We start from the raw sequence: 7,803 nt of genomic DNA on the forward strand, positions 1-7,803 counted from the left end.
AGGAGTGTTGAGCATAGGTGATAGAGCACAGGTTAGGATATTGTTAACTTTCTTAAGGGAAACTGGTTTGTTCAATAGGTTATGAAGATAAAATAGGGATATGGGTAAGTGTGTTGGGTAATGAATGAAAGTGTTTTTTTTTTTTTTTTTTTTTTTTTTTTTATGTAGAAACTAGATTGTAAGCCTATTGTCTGATTCACACTCCGGAGCAGAAGGGGGCGGTAATGCACCAAAAGCTGGTTGCCAACCGCCGTTAAAAACAAAGAAGAAGAAGAAGAAGAGAAGAAAGAATCCCTCAGTCTGCCGTGGTAAAATCCTGTGTTGTCTATGTGGGTAAGTGGTCCCCCAACCTCTTCCTTCATTGGAAAGCATGTATTTATTGTTTTTTATTAGGAATTTATGTCGTAATGATGATTAATGTTAGACTACTATTGGTGAATGCGGTTTTGTTTGGTTAAATCGTTTAGTCAGTACTATCGTCACCACGTGCCGCGCGTTGATGATAGTGTTAGAATTTGTTTAAATAAACTTGATTACTGCCTTTCGAGTTGTTTTTAAGATGTGTTTGTGGTGATTGTTACACTTCTGGACATCTGCTCTTTCTCTTGCAGAAAGGTCTCGTCACTCCTGTTTTGAGGTGAGATGCAGTTTAATCGCTTTGTAGTAAACGATGGTTTGTGAAGTGTTTCTGTGATGTGTTAGCACTGGGCTCTGAACTCGTGTGAAGATAAAGTGCTGTTCTGCTCCTGACATGGCAGAATCTGAGAAGCGCGGTTGAAGTGGAATCAAAGCAATTAAATGCGACATGGATAAAACTAAACTTTTTATTTTTATTTTTTTTTTACTTGCAGAGTGGAATCTGGTGACGTGATCGTGACCTGTGGACGAGCTTCTGCCTTCCTGTGAATGGCGTTTAAGCTGTAAAATAATGTGCATATATACAAAAATGCTGGTAATGCTTGTATGAACTTATAGCTATTGTTTTTGTTCTAATAGCGGTGTGGGGTGTTTTTTTTTTTTTTTTTTTTTTTTTTTTGTTTTTTTTTTTTTTTGTGAAAACTACCAATAAAGGCTGAAAATCTTCAAGCTTGTTTTCAGAATGCATTATTTTCAAAATGCTGTTTTAAGATGTGATCTTAATCTAAAATTTGTAATTGGCTTAAAGGGTCATAAGATGTTGCCAAAACACTTGCTATTAAAATGTGTGGTTTAGGGTAAATTTTCCGCATACTGTACCTTCTCTATGCCCTGCCTTCTGAAACATTATTTCTACAAAGCTCATCGGTCCGAAGAGTGAGGTGTGCTCTGATTGGCCAGCTATCCTGTGCATTGAGATTAGCGGAAGGCCTCCAAGCATGTGACATGTGGCGTTATTTTTGTGCCACAATCCTGAGCGAGTAATTGTACGTTTTGAGCACAGAGAACTATATTTTGCAAGCACACCATATTTTGAACAAATTAACAATTGCAAAAAAAAAAAAATTTGCTTTGAGCAAAGAAAAAACTATTCCGTGCTCAAATGTAAATGGACTGGATTTATATAGCGCTTTCAACAGACCACATGGCCATCCAAAGAGCTTTACAAGTTGCCTCACATGCACCCATTCACACACCGACTGGTGTCCGCCATTCAAGGTGCCATCCAGCTTGTCGGGAGCAGCTGGGGTTAGGTGTCTTGCTCAAGGACACCTCGACACTTGGCGAGGTGGAGCCGGGGATTGAACCACCAACCTTCTGGTTTGTAGACGACATACATGAGCCACTGCCGCCCCACAAATGTATTTGCTTGTTTGCTATTATCCATATTAACGGCATTTAGGTCAAGTTCAGTTTGAGTCTGCGCAGTATGCCCGACCCCCAGGAAGTAAGTGCTTCTAATTGACTTCACTTGTCTCCGTTGAATCCAATGGCGTCGCTGTGTCCATTTCTTTTACTGTCTATGGTCAAGTCCCTCTCTCGCGCTCAACTCTTGACACACGCTGCTCAATTTCCAATTTCCAACAGCGTTACAACTGTGCCACAAAATCAACCAATCGTAAAATTAAAGATCAATTGTGATTGGCTGTTGGTCTCCAATCAAATCGCTAGTAGAACCAAAGCCCATCTGGTCCGTGTAAGTTTTTGTTCATTTCATTTCCTATTTAGAATTCAATAACGAATTAAAAAAAAAATGTCAAAGCTCTTTACATTCTTTGCATGTGATTTATCAACACCTAGTACATCTTAAAATATACAGCTCATGAAAAATAAAAGTTTTTTTTTAAATTTTTTTTCAGAAGCGCTCCTGAGGCGTCTGCCGCTGCTAAGCAACAATGACTCGGTCTCTCCATGAAGGCTCTCTCCATGAAGACGCGGAAATTTCAGCAAAGGATAAATGGATTTGCAGCACAAAAAAATCTCTTTTCAAATTTATTTCAAAATGGCAATCCATATGCAGCTATGATCAGCTGTTCCTTCATCTTGACTGAGCTTTCAACGTTGTTACGGGAAAGGATGAAGCTGAATGTTTAGTTCTTGTCACATGACCTGCGGTGCGCTTGCGGCATTCTGAAAAGTTGAGATGTTTTTAACTCGATGTGGTGCGGATGCGCCTGGAAAAAACGAGCGCGTCGCTTCCATTATGAGCGTGCATACCGCGCGCCTACATTGGAAATAACGAACTTGAGCGCGTGAACGGCCCCTTATACAGCAACGCGAGTCAGACGAGTCTGAAGATCTGAGCTGAATTTGGTGAAACATTAAAGTTGTAGTCGGTGTCAATTACTCTTATAATAAATAATAATAATAATGTTTAAATATATGTTGGATTTCTCAAGCCCAACAAAGAATACTAAGAAGAAAAACATCATTCAATTTAGTATGTAATAAAACTAATATTACTAATTTATTTCATAAATTTAACTATATTAATTTTCACAATTATTTATTAATGTCACACACATATACCTAGTGCCTTTAGACTTAAAAGACGAAAGTAATATATGTTACAGACATATTATCATGGAACTGTTCAGTCTATTATTTATTTTGATTTCCACTTCACTTTTATCCAAGGAGACAGAACTATTTGCACTGTATTTACAGTGGGACAATATTCATACAATACTATAACCTAGAAATAATTTAAAGGGGTCACTTGCAAGTCACAGCTGAATTAGTGCTGAATTATGTGCCCAGCCACATCTGTTTCAAATATTATTCTAATTAACAGTGAGTGGTGGTTTCAGACATTACAGTGCCGCACTCGTACTGACTCTTATTCTGCCGAAAGAATAAAAAAACGTGCTGAAGGTGGAGCGATTCGACCAATCAGATGAAAGCAGCGTTTCAGCACCGCCCACAAGTGCGCATGAAATATTGAAGCCATAAACCGATTTGTAAACCCCATAAGACAAAATGAGATATATAGAGCCAAAAACACATTTTCTGTTTGTTAAACTAAACGGAAAAACGAATAAACGAGCCATTCTTTATTGAATTCTAAATAGGAAATGATAGGGCTTTGGTTCTACTAGTGATTTGATTGGAGACCAACAGCCAATCACAATTGACCTTTCATTTTCCAATTGGTTGATTTTGTGGCACACTTGTAACGCTGTTGTAAGTTGAGCGAGCGTGTGTCAAGAGTTGAGCGCGCACAGTATTAAGAGGTTGGAGAGAGAGAGAGGGACTTGACAGGAGCACAGAGAATAAGTTTGTGAGAGAGCACCTGAGTAAACTGCGTGAGAGGAGTTATTACTGCACTTTAATAAGGATAATAGCAAACAAGCAAATACATTTATTGAGCACGGATCGTTTTTTCTTTGCTCAAGCAAATTTTTTTTATTTCTGTTCAAAATATAATGTAATGTGCTTGCAAAATATAGTTCTCTGTGCTCAAAACGTACAATTACTCGCTCAGGATTGTGGCACAAAAATAACGCCATAGTGACGGAAGTGTTATGCCCCTCAACATACTGCGACGTGTGTCCCGGTCAGAACACCGGCACAAGACCAAGACAAAAACACATTACAGACAAGCCATTTGTTGCATCCAGTAGGGACATAATTATAGTTTGTAATGACTCGTAAGGAAACTTGGGTTGCATCATGCTGCATAAATGTCTGCATTTGCGATCTGAGAAATGACATATTACTCTACACCGCTCAACTTCTGTTTGAATCATCAGTGGCAAATCCTTTACATATGTAAATGTACTTACAGACTGCGAGTCAGAACAGCCAGCATTGTAGTCCACTCTCCCAGGATCAGGAAACAGTCCTCCATAAAATGTGCTGCAGTGCACCAGAGGTGGGTAGTAACGAGTTACATTTACTTCGTTACATTTACTTGAGTAATTTTTTGGGGTAACTAATACTTTTCGGAGTATATTTAAAGATGGGTACTTTATACTCTTACTTGAGTAAATTTTGGGGGGAAAATCTGTACTTTTACTTCGTTACTGTGTGCGACGCTCCTCTCGTTACTTTATCTTAATGCAATAAATGTTATAACTGCTTCAGTTTATTCCAAACGCGCCGTCTACTTTTCTCTGGGCAGTGGCGCCCCCAGAAAATGTTAACAGGGGTGGCCAAATGAGGCCACAGTAAATTTTGGGGTGGCACATTAAAATAAAGAAAAAAAAATAAGTTTTGCAATATAGACAAAACGTTATATCTGTGAGTTCTTGGATTTTATCGATAACGATAATTACACTATTTTGCTGAGTGTTATTGTGCTGATATCTTATTTTTAATTGTGCTGACACCTGATTTTTTTTTTTTTTACCTTTACAACATTGTTTCTAAAAGTGTGCACCATATTTTAGGTCAAATACTTGCATTTGGGCTGTTACTAAGCAAATGCAATCAGTATCAACAAAATTGATCTTTGCAATGCAGATAAAACAGAAGCTGCATCTGAAGTGCCATTTAGATGTTTTTACACACTGTTTAATGTAGCACCGTGGAACATGGAATACTTTAACCTGCAGTTACAAATGAATAAATAACGTTTTGATATTTTAAAGATAAAACATTGAAAACTGATGTTTGAAATTATTTAAAAAATGAAAAGGTTCCATAAAATGTGAAATTAAAACCGCCAATAGGTGGCAGCGAGTCACTGTTAATAAGTGAGTCATTGCGATTGAACCGAATCATTTAAACGGTTGATTCATTCAGGAACGAAACACTTTAATGTTGCTCAGAGACGCAAAACTGTGGCTGCAGCAGCTGCTGCACTTTTTTTCACTTCTTAAACTATTGTGAATTTACATTCTGCATTTAAATTAATAGTACCCACTGCAAATAATCCTAGGGGTTGCCACAGGGCGCCCCTGTCTCTGGGCAATGAGCGATGCCCATTCGCGAATGATTCATTCTTTTGAGTCAATTCTGTTCAAAGGCTTGATCAAACCAATTGGCAAACGAGTGAATTGGTTCATGAATCAGTTTGAGTGAGTCGTTCAGTTCCCTGCCGCACGCGCTGAGCGTCTGAAGTGGTTCACTCGGAGTTGTAACGTTTAACATCAGCAGCGTTGAAAACATGGCTGGAACTGCACTGAATTGAAAGCAGATTTGCAAAGGCTATGATTTGCTAGCGATGGAGATCCTTATTAGATGAACACCGCGTGTGCTGTCTACTGTTTAACAGGTAATAACTTGGGCCAGGCACGTGCACACATAGACATGAAAGGGGGCTTGAGCACCTGCCCTTTTTATTCCTGGAGAGAAAGTGCCCTTTTTTCGGGGATGCTTTTTTTTTATTTTTTGAAAAATAATATATATTTCTGTTTGCACACAGCTTCCCTGTCAAACAAATATATTTATTGAAATATAGTATCTAAATATCAGGTCAGGAGTTCTGAAGCGCTCCCTCTCCCTCTCCCCCGATTGTTAAACCCGATTGTATTGCTTCCGCTAAAGAAAATAGTCCGCTCCGTCTCTACGGTTAGAATCCTGTGAGTCCATAGCAACGCTCTGTTTTTCATGGCAACGGTCTGTTATAGGCCTACTCTGCACAGCGGTCTGTTGGTTATAACAGACCGCATTCTACATTGGAATTCAACCAAGCCATGTAATAAAATAAGTTAATAAAATATGCATATATCACCACCAGGTGATATGCTTTAGTTATTTTGTTTATCCTATTTACCTGCATTTCCCTGTCAATTAGATGCAAATGTGCGCATTTTAACTAGCCTAATTTGCATACAGAACGTCCCCAGTTATTGACTTACATCAAGAGCCTTTTCCCCTGAAATTTAGAAATCTAAATTGGTGAATTTAGAAGAAATCTACAGATGCAAACAGATGGAGGATACACTCTAAAAAATGTAGTAAATCTGAGTAACTGCATCTGGTACATTAATAAATAAAACTGAGTAGAAATAAGTTAACATTAAACTTTAAAAATAACAATATTTATAAATTAACTATTTAAGTAATTTAACTTTTTTTATTTCCTCGAAACCTTTATAAAATAGTATTCCATACCACCACAAATACATATATGACATTGGCTTTTATTGAATTTTTACTCAATTATTTTGGTAAGTTTAATTTTAAAGTGTTATGTATTCTGATAACACCAAAATAATTAAAACGATGTAGTGCCTTGTGCAAAAATAAACAAATTATTAGTAAAACACGCCCCTCTGTTTTATGCAGTTATTTAGGTTATTCTAAATATGAAGAGTTCAGATGAAAAATCCTCTAAGTGCCATCTCAAATTTCCTTCAATAATGATCATTTTTATCAAGCTTGTATGTTTATGTTCACTTATTTCACATTACTGGCAATGAAAATTACCTATTAATTGTCATTTAAATTACTGAACTTAAATACGAGCTTGAAAAAAAAAGCTCATAAGAAGATTTCAGATGGCACTTAGAGGCTTTTGCATCTGTTTGAGGAAGATAAAATTATAAATTAGAGTAAAGGCTGATGAAATATATACATTTATACACACACACATACATTACATACATTTTATCTATATATCTAAATAAAAATAGGCTCAGTATATATGACCCAAAGTAACTAGTAACTAACTACTTGAGTAGATTTTTTATCCGATACTCTTTTACTCTTACTTAAGTAACTATTCAAGACTAGTACTTTTACTTTTACTTGAGTAAATATTTCTAGAAGTACTTTTACTTTTACTTGAGTAGAGTTTTTGGGTACTCTACCCACCTCTGCAGTGCAAACATCTGAATTAGGGCTGTGAATCTTTGGGTAGGCAGCGATATGATTCATAGGTTTTCGATTCAAGAATCATTTTTGCACATTTAGAATGCGATCATTTCAATTCTAAACTCTTTAAGTGCATTCACAGGATTATTTAAATGCTTAGTTAGGGGGCAAATTACACCAGCCTTTATGGTTTGAGAACCATATAGAAACAAATGAAATACCTTTTGTCCATTGTTAGATGCCATCTTAATGGTGCTATGGCATACATAAAAATTATGTAAGCCAAGATTTAAAAAAAGAGCTTTAAAATTATGTATAAGCTAACATTTTGTCACACCAGGGGTGCAGCCATCATTTCGAAACTGACAGAAATGTCAAATACAATCATTTTATGTATGTTGCCTATGTATTATAATAATAATTATTTATTTTTATTTTTTATTACCTTTTAATTTGCTTTAAAAAAATAAAATACACTTCTGGACAATAATCAATCATTTTTAATCAATATTATTTTAATGGCAATTTTGTGATTGTTTTATAGGCTATAGGCAACTACATTAAATTAGCTATTATTTACATTTTCTGCACAGAATAAGATAGAAAATATAATTTATAGATTCT

General features: G+C 36.4%; 1 non-coding gene across 1 annotated transcript; it reads left to right on the top strand.

Moving 5' to 3' along the window:
* The first annotated feature begins 682 nt into the window (after positions 1–682).
* Positions 683–772, top strand: LOC132150858 (small nucleolar RNA SNORD88). Its single transcript, XR_009436035.1, has one exon. It is a non-coding gene; the product is annotated as a small nucleolar RNA SNORD88 (small nucleolar RNA).
* The last annotated feature ends 7,031 nt before the right edge of the window (positions 773–7,803 follow it).

Source organism: Carassius carassius, chromosome 9 (genome assembly GCF_963082965.1).
Source record: "Carassius carassius chromosome 9, fCarCar2.1, whole genome shotgun sequence".
NCBI lineage: Eukaryota > Metazoa > Chordata > Actinopteri > Cypriniformes > Cyprinidae > Carassius > Carassius carassius.